Source organism: Anser anser (assembly GCF_964211835.1).
Source record: "Anser anser genome assembly, chromosome: 5".
Lineage (NCBI taxonomy): Eukaryota > Metazoa > Chordata > Aves > Anseriformes > Anatidae > Anser > Anser anser.
Window position 1 is genome coordinate 2,705,139 of NC_139725.1, and position 16,379 is coordinate 2,721,517.

A 16,379-nucleotide genomic window follows, 5' to 3' on the forward strand; every position below is an offset into this window, starting at 1 on the left:
TACTTAACATTTTGAATTTGAACGTTTATTTGCGCACTAATTATTCTGAACTGAATTGCCAGGTCCAATAAAGTGTAACTACCATGTCTCCTTGAGCTCCATATATACCATAAATATGTTTTGTAGAGCAACTTCAACATGGGACAAGAAAGTGGAGTGACACCAAAATTAATAGAAAGAATTAAAGCATGTGCTCAAAAAATGGTGGTTTTAATTAAAAAGATGCCAAAAATATTATACAGAGCAAGATGATGATAAAGATCTTAAGCCTTCTTTCTGATTTATAAGCCATTTTTTTCACAAAAACTGTTACTTAGATCTGATAATGAATGTTGAAGCAATTTGGACTGAAGAAAGACTTAGGCAGTATGTTCCCAGGGTGTTTTTTCATCAGTTTCTGTAGTTTCCATGTTTTTTTTTTCCACAGAAAAAAGCTAGCTAGCTTACATGAAAGATTTTATAGAATAATGCCTTAAGAATATTAAACCAAAGTTAGAAGAAAAAAATATTCTTGCTTTTTGAGGATAAATCTGACAAGACATTTTGTTTAAAACTTTATTACTGCTACAGTGTATATATAGCAAACTCTACTGACCTTCTCCTATTTGCATTTGAAAGCAGGCAGTGTCCTTCTCTCCAGATACACAGAAAGCAATAAATCACTACCAGGTATGTAGAACCTATCTAATGTATAAAAGATTGTACGAGCTGAAGGAGCATAACATGTTTGTTTTTTTTCCCCACTAAGTTCTTAAAAACATTTCAAGAAATGTGACTATTTCTCTTGCTGTCCTGTGTTTTTATTTCATTAAAACCAATTATGAAAATTTAAATTAGTACTTTTAAACTTGGATTGTTATATCAAAAGTATTGATATAAATAGTAAATCTATAGCAAATTGAAGTTGTACTTGCAATGCGTTATAACAATATAGACAGCAGAAAAGATTTAAAAAATCACTACCACATGTAATTTTAAGCCTTTTTCAGGAATGTAAAATGAGCTCAACTAAGCTACTTTAACAACAGAATAAAAAGGCCTTCACCTACCTGATTATTAATCTTTGGAAACCAATTGCTATTTGTATTTGAGGTGCATGCACTTAAGCTTTCATTTAGAATAGGTGAGTGGTCAGGGCATGGTAGTTCTAATAGTAAAACTTGTTTACTTTGTTAGATAAAGTGTGTCCCCCCCCCCCCCTTTATTTATTTATTGCATTCTGGGGGAAAGGAGTAGAGATGGGAAAGGTTTTAGAAATCTTCAGAGTATAAGTAGTATGAATTGTTGTTCCAATAGTCATTTGCAACCTTTCCATTCAGAGCTATAGAAAACAGAACTGATACTATACTGCATTTTGTAAAGTTCAGGATTGTATCAGGGAGCAGTGAGGGCCAACTGCTCCCTCAAGGAGAGTAGCCAAAAACTGAGCATGACAAGGGCCAGCAGGGCCAAGGTTTTGGTAACTGATACTCACCCCAGTGTACCTGAGCATAGCAGACATGAGATAAGTCCATAATGATGGGGCAGATCTGAGGTCAAGGTGGTCACCCATCAGTGAGGCAGAATCACATACAGCAACAGCAAACAAGATCTAAATAGTCTATTAGTTACTAAGTAGATTCTTCGAAAAAGGTAAGCCCCCACCTGAAGCATAAGTTTTTAGAAAAAGGTCTAGATCAGTAATAGCTACGGCTAGGCAAATGCATAGTTGTGACTGAACTACAAAGCAAGTTTTCTGCCTTATAACTCAGGTGAAATTGTAGGTTCTGGGCTGAGTTTAAATAGGGCCCCTGGGCCCTGTAGGTGGGGTATGGCAGGATGTACCAGGTAAGGCTGGTCAGGGTCATTAGAGCTTATTCATGCACTTTTGGGCCTTCTGTTGTGTGTGTGTATGTTGAAGAAAAGGTAAGTGGGTTTGGTAAAATTCTGTTTTTTTGATTTTTCTCTCTCTTTTTTATTTATTAATGGAAAATATTAACAACTGAGTTGATAAGCATCTCAGGTTTTTTTTAGGTAGTCTGATAAAATGTTAGCTATGTTCTAGAAGTTATTGAATTAGCTGTAATCCTAAACTTTCCTGTAGTAAGGAGTTAAAAGTTTTGTCATAGTAGTAGGAAGAGTATTTCTATAGTAACTAGAGCAAGCTGTATTCAATGTACTTTGAACAATGTTATAGGTATTGTTTTGTGACTAGTCTTTTTATCTTTTAACAAAATGTTAAGAAGAGTAGATGTTAAGCAGTGTAGAGCTGTAAGAATGGATGGTATTTATTAATATTTGTGTATATTTATATTAATATTTTGTTGAAGGTGTGATGTTTTTACAACCTTTGAAATGTCTTGCATGTTTATCAACATTTGTTTTCACATATGCTGTAAGGAGTAATAACTTCTTTTTGTTTCTCAGATTTTTCTGTATAATAGTTTTCTTTTTTAGGTATTTAATAGAATTAGATCCAATTGAGTTAATTATTTACTGGAGTCAAAAGAAGTATTTTGTGCGTAAAAGTCATAAGGTGTGTCTGTGATAACTTGAGTTTTACAAGCAAATTATCACAGTATCACAGTATCACAGATTTCTAGGTTGGAAGAGACCTCAAGATCATCGAGTCCAACCTCCGACCTAACACTAAGTACTCCACTAAACCATATCGCTAAGCTCTACATCTAAACGTCTTTTAAAGACCTCCAGGGATGGTGACTCCACCACCTCCCTGGGCAGCCCATTCCAATGCTTAATAACCCTTTCGGTAAAGAAGTACTTCCTAACATCCAACCTAAAACTCCCCTGTCGCAACTTTCGCCCATTCCCCCTCGTCCTGTCACCAGGCACGTAGGAGAACAGACCAACCCCCACCTCTTTACAGCCTCCTTTAAGGTAACTGTAGAGAGCGATAAGGTCGCCCCTGAGCCTCCTCTTCTCCAGGCTGAACAAGCCCAGCTCCCTCAGCCGCTCCTCGTAAGACTTGTTCTCCAGACCCCTCACCAGCTTGGTCGCCCTTCTCTGGACTCGCTCGAGCACGTCCATGTCCTTTCTGTAGCGAGGGGCCCAAAACTGAACACAGTACTTGAGGTGCGGCCTCACCAGAGCTGAGTACAGGGGCACAATCACTTCCCTAGACCTGCTGGCCACACTGCTTCTTATGCAGGCCAGGATGCTGTTGGCCTTCTTGGCCACCTGAGCACACTGCTGGCTCATATTCAGCCGACTATCAACCAGTACTCCCAGGTCCCTCTCGGCCAGGCAGCTTTCCAGCCACTCATCTCCCAGCCTGTAGCTCTGCTTGGGGTTGTTGCGCCCCAGGTGCAGGACCCGGCACTTGGCCTTGTTGAACTTCATACAGTTGACCTCAGCCCATCGCTCCAGCCTATCCAGATCCTCCTGCAGAGCCTTCCTGCCCTCGAGCAGATCGACACACGCACTTAGCTTGGTGTCATCTGCAAACTTACTGAGGGTGCACTGGACGCCCTCATCCAGATCATCGATAAAGATATTAAAGAGGACCGGCCCCAGTACCGAGCCCTGGGGGACACCACTAGTGACCGGCCTCCAACCAGATTTGACTCCATTCACCACAACTCTCTGAGCCCGGCTATCCAGCCAGTTTCTAACCCAGCAAAGCGTACGCCAGTCCAAGCCCCGAGCAGCCAGTTTCTTGAGGAGAATGTTGTGGGAAACGGTGTCAAAAGCCTTACTGAGGTCAAGGTAAACCACATCCACAGCCTTTCCCTCATCCACCAAGCGTGTCACTTGGTCATAGAAGGAGATCAGGTTCGTCAAGCAGGACCTGCCTTTCATAAACCCATGCTGACTGGGCCTGATCGCCTGCTTGCCCTGCAAGTGCCGCGTGATGACCCTCAAGATGATCTGCTCCATGAGCTTTCCTGGCACTGAGGTCAAACTGACAGGCCTGTAGTTCGCCGGGTCTGCCCTCCGGCCCTTCTTATAGATGGGCGTCACATTGGCTAGCCGCCAGTCAACTGGGACCTCCCCCGATAGCCAGGACTGCCGATAAATGATGGTAAGCGGCTCGGCCAGCTCCCCCGCCAGTTCTTTCAGTACTCTTGGGTGCATCCCATCCGGCCCCATCGACTTGCGCACATCCAAGCTCCGTAGCAGGTCGCCAACCATTTCCTCATGGATAGCGAAGGCCACGTCCTGCTCCCCGTCCCCTTCCACCAGCTCAAGGCACTGGGTATCCAGAGAACAACCGGTATTATAAGGTGTGTCTGTGATAACTTGAGTTTTACAAGCAAATTATGTATTCAAAGATGAGAAGAGAATGCTTTTGTATCTAAGGTATAAAATTCTGCAACACTTATATTTTACGCTGAACTGTGCTACTAAATTCTTCCTGATCTCTCTTTGTCAATTTTAGGTTTGCTAGGCTTTAGTAGCTGTCTTGTTTCCGTTAACAGCATGTTTTCTTGAATTCCCAGCACCACAAATATTAACAGAGTAGTAGAGTAAGTAACTTGAGTTTTAGCTTTCGTCATCAGTCTCAAGCATGAAAACTTCTGTCTCCTGAAGACCCGAAAAGGAGGAATAGCTTCACAAAAACAAGTTCAACAGCAGACATGTTCTAAATATTCTAGTGTATTCTGTAAGGCTTAAAAACTACTTCCTCACAGACTCTCTTAACCAGCACTAGCGTACTGAGTAGTATGGTGTTTTAGAGGTTCCTTTCTCTGCTCTATCATAAAAATACATCTTTGTGTTTATTTTCTGAAGGTTGGCTGTATTTTGCCTGAGTTGCGTGAATTGTGACACGTTTGTATTTGGGAATATCATGGAACTGATGCTACAGCTGTATTTCTATCCACTAGCATTCTTCCTGTGGGGTTTAGGGAAGAATTTCTGTTTATTTTTCCGTGGATACAGAACTTGTTCTGATCCTGGTTTGCTTCCATAGGGTGATTCTTAGCAACAAGTGCTTCTGTGAATTAGTCCTTTAAAATTGTTATTGCAGTTAACAGTCTTTGCACTGATAACTTATGTATTGATAGACTTCTTCCATCCCTATTGCATTTAGATGTTGTTTAGCAAGTTTAAAAGTGTTTGTTTTGTTTTGTTGTGTTTTTTTTTTTGAAAAGTACAGTCCTGGTTTTGCTTTGCTTCATAGAATTATTCCTAAAAACTGTAGAGAGGCAGCTGTAGGTAGCAGGAGGCAACATTTTACGGGAAACAAATGATGCCATAAAAAACTAGCAGTAAAAATATAATTCTATGAAGTTATTTTTCATCATTAAAATACCCAAAGTTGCTAAATACGATACTGTTCATGAAATGCTTTGTGAGTGTGGTATCATTACTGCCACCTTCAGGCAATAAAAAGAATGATTAATTTTCAGTCGCTTCTGTTCATAGAGGGAGTTGTGCTTGTACTGTACAGTGAAGTTTGGTATTTTTCCAAATCGTTGTCTTGCATTTTTCTTTTGGCTTTATTTTCTTCCCATTTATTCTTATTGTAGTATGTTGAAAATAAGCTTACTTATTTTGGGAAGCTGTTATTGATAAATGCCCAACTATTAAATGATAAATTGAAATTGAATGCTAAACATCTCCTATACAAAGACGTATCTAGCAAAGAGATTTTTCCCCTTTGGTGAAGACTTGTTTTCAGGAGTTATGCAGTAGCATTACAGATTTAAAATGTATGTCAGCAATTAGTAGGGCATGTGTGGGTTATTCTAAAGACTGTAGAGCTGTCAGGTGAAATTGCAGAGCTGAAATTTCAACTATCCCTTAGTACAGGTTACTTGCTAGAAAGGATTATTGTCTTTTAAGATCTTTATCAGTTTTATACCTAGAGAGATTGTTTTTTCCCCTAACTTATGTACTTATGATGAACTTCGGGAGTTTTGGCATTGTGTATATAATATTTCTTTTATAACACCTCATTTTACAAAAACTTGCACTTGAACAGGATAAAGGTTTTTATAAAAAAAAAAAAAAAAAGAAAGAAAGAAGTGGAGATAGAGACTTTATACTTGGCCAAAGCTTTCTTCTGGGAAAATTCCTGAGGTTTGATATAATGCTCTTTCAAATGAAGTTGCTAAACACATAGATCAAAATTACCTAACATCTTAACAGAGCAATTAGTAGCGAACCCAGTATGAGGCATTGACATCTAGCATCTTCATCATCTTCTACTGTTTTAAAATATATATATATATATTTTAAATGCTTTTTGAAGGGCTGGGGGAAGCTCATGGGGAGAGTAGAATTTCCATATCAATTCTAGAGGGATTATTTTTAAGCTTTTTTCCTGCAAGCCAACCTCTCCTTATTCGAGGGAAAGCTATTTTTGTACTGGAAGTCAAAGGTAAAGCAAGACTACAGAATAGATACAGAAAGCCATGTACTCTGCTCCTATCATTGTACTTGAAAAATGCTGTAGTAGCAGTGGAGGTACTGCATCTTATTTCAAATATTTTTCCTTGCTTTTTGTCACTATTAAAGCAGTTCTTTTCATGCTGAAATCTGTGTATGCTCTCTAAAAAGCATTTTGATAACAGAAAGTTTAAGGAAGGGAAAATGCATTATACAAACAAGTACTTGAGTATAGAAGTCAGTTCCAAAAATAACAATGAACACTTGTGCTGAAGTTCTCAGGAAGGATGAAGCCTGAGAATCAGCCTGAAGATGAAGAAAGCTTTTGGGAATATGTCAACAAATCTTACTGCTTCCTGTGGGTGGCTGGTTGTTTTTAATGTACTTTTCATGAACTTGTTTTATAATATAAACTACATATTGACTTCTATACATAGAAATTAAATACGAAAAGTAACTTATTTTCTTGTTTCTAACAGCCATAGTCTTTTCTCTGGTTATTTACTTTTCTTCTATGTCCCTTCTCTGTCTTCTACAGAACCGCATTAATTCTTGATTTACCTATTTTAAGTGCTTAGTGGCAATCTTTAAACAGAACAGTGCTCTGACTTTTTTATGTAGACCTCTATCCTGCTAAATGAAATCAGAAAATCCGTTTAGTGTTCTGTGACTACAAATGCCCCCAATCTAGTTTAAAAAAATAAAATTTAAAATTTATTTTGAGTTCTGTGTGCTGCAAGAAACTTTCAGAAAATTCAAAGCCTGTTTCTAATGAGCTTGAAAACATCAAGAGTAAAATGCCAAGTCTTCATGAGGAATGTCACAGTCTGTGACAGATGTCGTTGTCTGTCACAAATGTTGCAGAAACTCAGTATCATTTATTTTTTATATCATTTCCTTAGAAGAAAAATAAAAATTATTATGACCATTGTCAGTCTGTCCTATATTTCAGAGGTGTTGATTTAAGGCATTATAAGGAGTGACAAGATTTTACTGTTTCCAAAACTTTCTGAGTTTCTGCCTGTGTAATGTTCTGAATATCTAAATTTTTTAGATATAAATAGGAGACCCAAGCTTGGAAGTCTTGGTCCTCTATTGATTTTTTTGGAACCTGTCTTTTTAATATTTTTGAGTAAACATACAAAGTTGTTATTAAAAGCTGATCCCTGAACCCTTTAAGATCAATTTCATAATGAGGAATGCTAAAATAGGAAAGTTTGTGTTTTGAAGTAAGGTATATGTACATGCACAGAAGCGTTATCCTTCCCTTCCTTATGCACACATCTTGTATTTGATATATAGCATTTTATAACATAGCATATAATATATATTTAAAATATTAAACCATGAGCAACCTAGCTCTTCAGTCTATACGAATTCATAAACTTAGATTTCATGCATTTTTCTTGAACAGAAATACTGCTAGAAGACTGTAAGTTGAAGAGTAATTACTCTTGATCACAGCATTAGTTGTCAAAATTTTGGGACTTTATTGAGGTTTACTTTGTTTTCAGTGTACTTTCATATAATTATACCCACCTGGCACACATATGAATCTCTGATATTTCATTAACATCTTTCATGCTTTTTTAATAAGAGTCAGTAATTCTTGCTGGGTACAACAACTTTACGCTGTAGGCAAAAAAAATATCTTTTTATAGGCAAAAGATAATAGTTTTAATCTTTTTCTACTCGAAGGTAGAAACTATTATTCTGCTGTAACTAATTACTAAGTGTGAAGTTTAGAAATATTTTCTGTATTTTAATTTATCCCAAGATGAAAAAAAAAACTTAAAACTTAAATGCCAATTACTATATAATAACCTAACATTCATCTTTATATTAATAATATAAAAATTGTTATCCTCTAATTATGAAAAAGCATAAATCAGACTACTTTAAAGCTCTGTTGTAACAGCGCAATGTGTGGCTAGCTATCAATTTACTTATGAAATGTCTGTTCTGTGTTTCTGTCTTGCACTTCATGTGTTTATTTCCACATTTTTCTTGGAAGGCCAGGGACATTTTGTTCGGTTATTTGAGAAGTAATGTGGATGGATGCCACACTTGTAGAAGACTGTTTTCATACCTCATATCAACATGTAATTCAAGTTTACAATTAACTTGATGCATGCAAGTAGAGCCATATGTTTTTAACTTAACTAGGCATGTACTTAACTACTTTCTTGCATTAAGGCCTCAGATCGGAAGAGAACCAGTAACAGTTACCAGCCAGAAGCAAATCCTATTTTGAGATCCAACATATTTCAGTGCATTCCTCTGAGGGTACTTTCTTGCTCAAATTCTGAAGGTGTACGGTAAGTGGGTAATGGTGTGTAAGCAGCAATTAATGTCTCTGTAAAAAGTAATTTAATTGAACAAGTACTCGTGAACTGTAACTTTCCAGAAGTAGGTCAGAGCATCTAGAAAAGAAAAATAGTATACTGTTGTATGTTTTTCAGGTGTTCCTTTCCTTCTCTTCAACGTACCTTTTTAAGTAGCCATTTTCTGATACATCAGGCTAGTTACACAGGGAGATACTGGACTTAATATTCTCAACCTGAGTTGTTAATGGAGTCTAGGCTATAGTTCACAGGAGTAACAAGCTACCAGGCTAGAAATACTGTATTGCAACGTGCCTGGAAACTGTTGGTTTTGCATGTTAACAGAACAGTACGTATCATTCTCTAAGTGAGTAAGACTGACTAATGTGGGGAGTCAAACTGGCCTCTCTGTCTCAGCTGGATGTGGCTGTCTGCCTAGAGCTCAGATCTGATTTCACTTGCCAAAGAGCACTAATAGTACTGCTAGTGTCACTTAGTCCTTTGCTGCTGAAGCTGCTGTCCATGATGCAGCATGTTTATAAATATAACTGTTTCCATCTGCAAGCTCAGCCTGGGATGTAACGTTAAGTTGTGTTCTTTCCAGCTTGCACATCATTGCCACTAATAAAGCTGCTGGTGGAACTTAACCAAGAATCCTGTTGATTCAGGAGCCAGTAAAGAAATTCCCAGAACTATGTTGCTTCTGCAAGGGTGAGTAAAAGTTTGTTTATATCAGTCAAGTGACTATGCACATACACAGATCAGATTATTTAAAGGGAGGAAGACTCTGCTTTCACAAGTTACTCCTTCTAATTATTATCTCATTGGATAAAGGGTGGCTTCCATTTGCATCTCAGCACATTATTTTGCAATTTGAAATTTTGCATGGTAACTCATAACACGCTGAAAATGCACAATTCATAAGGTAAACACTTTTAACCACTTGAATATTGTTCAGGTGTAAATCCTTCATGTTAACTAAATGTGACACTGCTCAACAAGATAGGTGACTGATGGAGGTGAAATTGGCAGATACAGTACATGTGACAGCTGTGTGAATGAAGTCTGAAAAAACAGGTGTGTATGCCTCCAAGATTCTCATTTTTTTAGTCTTTGATATTTGTGATATAAAAAGAACCCTCTTTTTTATCAGTGGGAAGGGTTGTTTACTAATTTTTTTTTAAAATATACGCTACTTAGCTGTGACGTTTTATGGAGGCTGTACACAAAAAACATTCTGATACTCATCTGGATTAAACCGTAGTGATAGTAAATATTCTCCTCTCATAATCACCAGTTTCATTGTTGAACTTTGCTGCCGAAACTTTTCAGAAAATTTAGCCTGAATTTCACTTCCTGAAATTTAATGCTGTTATGTCCTGTTCAGCAGTACATAGGAAAGCTGTTTTTAACTTTCTCTAAGGTAATGTGTATAAATTGTGTCTCGAGCATGTAGGTGGAGTCTATTTGGCTGTGTTAGTAAACAGTTGTGGTTTCACAAAAGGCTTTGTGAAACACTGTCATAAGAGATGTGAAAAACTTGAATCCTTTGAATTCACCTACGAGTAGATGTCTCCTCTGCAGATATTTCTCCTAATAGATCTTAACCCTAAGTTAAAAATACCTGTATTACTTTTCCTCAGAAAAGGTCAATCAAAGTGATTTATAATAAGCTGTTTTTACTCATTAACTAGGGAACACAATTAGATCAGTATGATCTGTTATTGACCATTGAAACAGTGTCAAGCACAAATTTAGCAATGGTATGTCTAAAACAGAATGCTTCTGCAGAGCTCTTCAAAGATTAGACACTAATGTAAGCACTGGAGAAAAGAATCAATTTGCCTAGAAATTAAACTTAAGTAGGCCAAAAGTTTTGAAGGGAAAACTTTGAATTCCTTCTGCAAAACTTTATATCAAATGAAGCAATTCAATTCTTATACAACTAAGAAACTTTAGTAGCCATAAAGTTGATAAGTGTTCAGAAAAGTTGTCTTTGTTTTTTTTCCAAATGTGTCTTACCTTTTTTTTTTTTTTACAAGTGTTTTTGGTTTTGTCCTCCTAAGTAGAACCTGCCAAGAGTTAGTGACAATTGCACAATAACAGTTTATTTATTAAAGACTGTAGGTTTACCAAGTTCTTTTCCCTTTCACTTGTACCATTTTGTATATGTAAAACTATAGCTCAGGCAGCTGGAAGTGAATGGCTGCCAATTCTTCTGATCACTCTGATCTTCTATGTTTGGGAGATTTCTCCACAATATCCTCTTTTAATCTTCTCCTCCAAGTGACCCATGCAGACTGTTGTTAAATCTTTTTATATGCTCTGGATAGGGTTGTTTCAGAGCATTGACGAATGCTGTAAAGCATCCTAAACTGTTATGACGTGAGGGAGAGCAGACCTACTTTGTCCTTAAATATATATACTTTTTCCAAACTGGCATCTTAAAGGTATTGATCTGTATTGTCCATTACTGTAAACCTAGAGATTCAGCCTAGCATACTTTTTTGAATGTTAAAGAAAGAGCATTTTTCAATTAAATTTCCTTCCTTCATGTGCAGGAAAAGTGTTAATGCACACAATATAGCCTCACAATGTGTGTCTGTAGATAATCAAGCAGTGTGAATATCGACAGAGGGCAGTATTGAGGTATAAATAGAAGTGCTTTATATTTAAAAAAAAAAAAAAAAAGTATTGTCTTTGTTATTCCAGTTCCTCTTCATAGAATCACAGAATAACTTACAATGAGAAGTATCTCTGAAGGTCATCTGTTTGATCCTTATCTCAGGAAGCCAAATTTGAAGTTAGATATAATTGATTGTATCTATGGTGATTTCTCTATATTGTTAGTTATTCTATAACAGCCTGCAGTCAGGTTAGTTTTCCCTCGAAACCGCTGTTGCATCCAGTTGTGAGACTGAATGCAAAACATGACCAGTGCTAGTGTAGTTATTTTTTCTGAATATAAAAGGAAAAAAGCCCCTTAGCCATTTTTGCTTACAAGGCCAGAAAATAGCTAGCTTAACTTCTATGTCCTTGTCAACTTTATTAATAAAACTATTTTTAACTGTAGAAAATCTAGAGTTAGGATTGGCTATGTTAAGATAGTTGCCCTGTCTATGACTTTCCAACTCTAGCAGAAGCCTTTAATAAATTGACCAGACTGCAAATATTGTTTGCAGTATCCTTGAGAGAGGTGTGTTGTTTAATAACAAAAGATCTCCTATTCCTCTAATTTACATGGGACTTACTAACGTATTAAGTTATCTACTGTGCTAAAGTTAATTTTTGTGTTGCAGGAACAAGTAATAATTATTGTAAGGGTATGAGAGGCTCAGCTTTAATTGTGCAATACTGTTTGCAGTGTTTTGCAGCTTTCTGTGTGTTTCAGAAGACTAAAATTTAGATTACTTTTTATAAATAAAGAATGAAACGAATGAGTGTTCTTATACAGGTATTGAATGACTGCTGGTCTGTAATTGTGTTTTCAATTTAGGTGGAATCAAACTTTCAAAACTGTAACTTTAATAACCTCTTTAGTATGAAGAAGTCATTTATACTGCAGTTAAGAGGCTAATGTTCTAGTACTGTAGCACTCAATAAAATATACTTGTTTTGTCTTTAAGACATATTGTAGAATAAGAAACTTAGCAATATGCCATCACGCTTAGTTTTGTTACTTAATGCTAAATTTCATCTAGCTGTTTTGAATTTTCATTATAAATTTGGTAAATTAGCATAGCCAAACATCATTTATAGGGTGTTGAGAAATAAACATGTGGTTCATGTTAGTCATAAATGCATCTTGCATGATGGAACTTGTGGAAAAACAGCTATTCTCTACCCCATTAACATAAGCAATGGGGTTCAGTTAAATCAGCAGTTTAGATTCCTGGCAACTATCCAAACAAATTAGTTGAAACTAGCTTAGACAAATGCGTCACATGAGCCACAAGCATTTTGGGCGTTGCTGTGTATGTATCCTTCAAGAGAAAATAGCAGTTGATGTGGAATTGAATGAAGTCTACAAAGTGCTGCAGGGACCTTAAGTGAGTACAGGCGAGGTAAGCATTGCTCTGTTATCAGTACCCAGCAGAGCTTGGGTATGGTATGTCTTTGCTTGTGATCAGAACTCTGGCAGGGATTATATGATTGTTTAGAAGCTATGCTGCTTCCAGACCTGCACAGCTTGGGTGGGCCCACTTTGCGTATCAGCACTGTTTCCATGAGTCTCTGGTTCTTGGAGCAGCATGAGACTGCTCTTTGTGCTACTGTTAGAATTATCCAATTAGTGTAAAAGTTGGAGATGGATCCAAAGAAGTAGTCAATATATCTGTCATGGACAAGGAGTGTTTTTCTTCAGTGAATGGGAAAGTTTGTCATGTAATAATTATGTGAAGTGAGAAAATGTACTCAAGTTAGTATATTATATGAAAATTAACAATGTTTATAAAATTTAGAAATATCCTTGATTTTAAATATTTTAAGTCTTAGTTTTTCTCATCTTCAGAGATTGATTATTGAAATCAGGAAAAAAAATAAAGTTTTATCTTAAAAGTACAGATGAGAAATACTAGCTGTAGAATACAAGTAGCCTTAAACATCTGTGAAGGTAGCATGACAGCTGAGTGTGATTGGAAGATGATGACCTGGAGGCAAGAAATAACATATGTATGGAGTTTTAAATGTTGTATGGTATAGAAGACTTGGGGCCATGCAAGGTATAGAGAAGGAAAAATCAGCTTGAGAAAGCTGTTAATGATGAAAGCCGGCTACTCTGCGTCCCAACTGTGAGCGTGTAATACCTGGGCTTCTGGCAACACAAAATTCACAGCTTTACAGTTTCAGCAGTGTTAATGTGGGAAAGGCCCCTACTGTACACTTCCCTCTCTCCTGCAGTAAGTGTAGCTCAAAAGGGAGATCAGGGGCAATGATGAAGAATTGACCAAATCTTAACAATGTGAATGGCCTTTAAATTATTACTCTCAAGTCCCAAGGTACAGCAGTGAACACTACAGTAAGCAACAGCACATTCATCACTCCTGATGACAGTCCTTCTTGCAGTGAGTGTTGTTGGTAGAAAGGAATGCAAGGCCATTCATTGTATCACCCAGTAACAGGAAAGAGCTGAGATACATGAAATTATGTGGGAAAGCAGGCAAACTACCCTTGTTATACTGCAAAAGGAGCATACCTCTAATGCTTTTAGAGTGGGTGTTAAATCTGCAAGGAAAACTAGTAATGATTTTAGCTATGACCTGAGATCAAAGTTATTTCTAATCGACTAGGCTGAAGCATGAAACACTATAGATCCTCTGTATAACATCCTGTGTTTTGGGGTTCCCCTCCTTAGCTCTAGTTTGTTGCTTTCAAATGGCTGCCAAGCAATTTTGTACTTGCATATAAAAATTTTGTCTTGTGCACTCTTTCAAAAAAAACAAAAACAAAAACAAACAAACAAACAAAAAAAAAAAAAACAAAAAAGTGTCTGGCTTTACATGACAAGCTTTACTTCAGTCTTCAATTTCATAGTGAATTCTTGGGGCTACTTTGTGATCTTTTCTGTTATCTTAATATTATAAAACTTCATTGTGACTCTTTTGGTGTACCTATGTTCTGTGATGACCAGTTGGACCCTTTTCAGTTTATATTCTGTTACTGTTCTAATGGGATGAGGAACAGAAAAGGATATTGGTTTATTTTTAGCTTTCTTCCTTTGGACTGTGGCTTGTGACACTTTTCTGTGAAATTACCCATATGTTGCCTTAGCAGTTTTTAAGGAAGAGTTAAGCTCTTTATTACACAGAAGAGGTTGACATCCAAGGTGCTGCTTTTGTTTTGACAACTTGACTTTTGTTCCAAAAAACTAATTTAAAATAATCAGTGGGATTTACCAACAAGGATGTTCAAATACTTTTTTACTGTGGGATACAGTAGAATGAATTTTAAATCTTTCCCCAAATTTATTTGGAGTCTTTTTTTTTTAAAAAAAAAAAAAAGGATGCGGGGGGTTTCTTATAAGCACTTGTATAGGCACTTGTAAACATGTTTCTTGGATTCCTGGAATTGGAAGCAACTGTGTATGTTATGTCTTCCTAAATCTCTGTAGTTAATTATCTAAAACTTTATAAAAGCAAACAGATCAGATCAGTATATCTCATAAGAAAGGTTTTATTTAGGTGCTCTGCTGCAGGTCTTTCTGAGGATAAAATTGGTAGGAATTTTCCATTTACTTTGGAAAGACTTTCACTGCTGGTAATGGTGGATTATCTATGGGAGTTGTTTAGCTTGTGGAATGTAGACAGAGCGACCATATAAAGGAATAAGGCAAGCCTTTTGCCTTTCTTTCATTCTCTTAGGCATTTGTCAATCTAATTATAATCTTGTGTAACTTTTTCTAAGAAATGATAAAATACTTGAATGGCTATGGTTTCCAGAAGTGAGGTATGTCTGTCTGATTCTGCAAAGTGACAGCCTTAATGGGATTCTGAGGCTTTAAGGCTTTTAAATTCAACTAAATTCTAAACCAGTAACTATACTCACAGATATATCATAGAATAACTTCTTAAAATTTTTTTTGCAACATTTCAAGTAGACATGGACACTTGGTACTGAGCAGATGGTAGAGCACTGAAGAATAATTGATGAGCCACTATTATTTAAGTAATCTATTTTTAAAGTTGTCTTCACTTACTTATTCCTGAGATAACTTAAATATATACATATATATTTTAAAAATCTGTAATTCTGTGCAATTATGTAGTGGTTAAATGTCTGTAGTGTATGCATGACTTGAGCAGTGGGGAGTAGCTACTTTGATCTGGGGTGGAGGAAAAAAAAAAAAGCGACTTTGCTTTTATGGACTAATAATAGGCAAATCACTTCAGAAGTTTTTTCTGACACTTTCTCAAGTCTGTTTGGAGACTCAGAACACCAATTCAAGGATACTGTAGTGCTTGTGCTTATATCTTGACTTGGCAGTTCAAAACCATAAACGTTGAACAGCCAATGCTAACCCTGTTTACTTGCGAAGAAGATAAGACAGTGCACAGCTGATGTGGGAATACACAAGCCTGCTAACTTAGTATGTATATGCTGCTAACGCAGTGCTTTCTGTACCATTTGTGTTCTGTGTGATACCAGAACAACTCAAGCAATATGTGTGATGGGAAGGATTGCTATTTTGGAGGCACCATTAAGAATGCAAGATGTTCTGCGGTCTGAGTGAGAAAATGGCTTACACAGAGTTAAATGCAATGGATTGTATCATAGAATATCCCGAGTTGGAAGGGACCCATAAGGATCATCAAGTCCAACTCCTGGCACCGCACAGGTCTACCCAAAATTTCAGACCATGTGACTAAGTGCACAGTCCAATCGCTTCTTAAATTCAGGCAGGCTTGGTGCAGTGACTACTTCCCTGGGGAGCCTGTTCCAGTGTGCGACCACCCTCTCGGTGAAGAACCTCTTCCTGATGTCCAGCCTAAACTTCTCCTGCCTCAGCTTGTAGGGCTAGTTATTGCAGATCTGAAGACCTAAGTACATACATGTACTAAGCTGTGTGCTGCATGAGCAGCATCCATGTTGTCTAAGCTATGACTGCAAAAATAGTAAGGTTTTTATTAGTGTATTAACAAACCTTTGTAAACTTGGTAGAGTTGTTACATACGATGTTTATATACACAGCTACAAACATGTGAGCAGCGTACGTGTTTGAAAAGT

The 16,379-nt window shown here is 37.0% G+C and overlaps 1 protein-coding gene across 2 annotated transcripts in view; it reads left to right on the forward strand.

Moving 5' to 3' along the window:
- Positions 1-620: 620 nt before the first annotated feature.
- IRAG1 (inositol 1,4,5-triphosphate receptor associated 1) overlaps positions 621-16,379 on the forward strand; it is a 107,798-nt gene continuing 92,039 nt past the window's right edge. For both annotated transcript variants that reach the window (XM_083839947.1, XM_083839952.1), the window contains exons 1-3: positions 621-669; positions 8,530-8,651; positions 9,262-9,368. The gene's annotated coding sequence lies outside the window, so the exon portion shown is untranslated. The remainder of the gene's footprint in view (positions 670-8,529; positions 8,652-9,261; positions 9,369-16,379) is intronic.